General features: G+C 44.5%; 1 protein-coding gene across 1 annotated transcript in view; it reads right to left on the bottom strand.

The window, feature by feature from the left end:
- Positions 1-211, bottom strand: part of LOC116702969 (RAB40c, member RAS oncogene family) — a 33,082-nt gene that overhangs the window by 19,517 nt on the left and 13,354 nt on the right. The gene's annotated exons all lie outside the window — the stretch shown is intronic.

Here is a 211-nt window from a genome sequence, read left to right as displayed (position 1 = left end):
TTCATGTCATCCATGCTGCTAAGGATATCCCTTCTCCATGTGCAGTATTGAGCCTTGATGCGGAGAAAGCCTTTGATAGGTTGGAATGGGCGTATTTGTGGATGGTCCTAAAGCGCTTTAATCTGGGCCCAACTTTTATTAGCTTTATAAAGCTACTATACAGCAATCCATCTGCGATGATCTACGATTTATCTGGGGTGGGAAACGGCCA

Source organism: Etheostoma spectabile, chromosome 15 (genome assembly GCF_008692095.1).
Source record: "Etheostoma spectabile isolate EspeVRDwgs_2016 chromosome 15, UIUC_Espe_1.0, whole genome shotgun sequence".
NCBI classification, from domain to species: domain Eukaryota; kingdom Metazoa; phylum Chordata; class Actinopteri; order Perciformes; family Percidae; genus Etheostoma; species Etheostoma spectabile.
The sequence above is the reverse complement of the archived record's forward strand: the minus strand, read 5'-3'. Positions and strand labels throughout refer to the sequence as shown.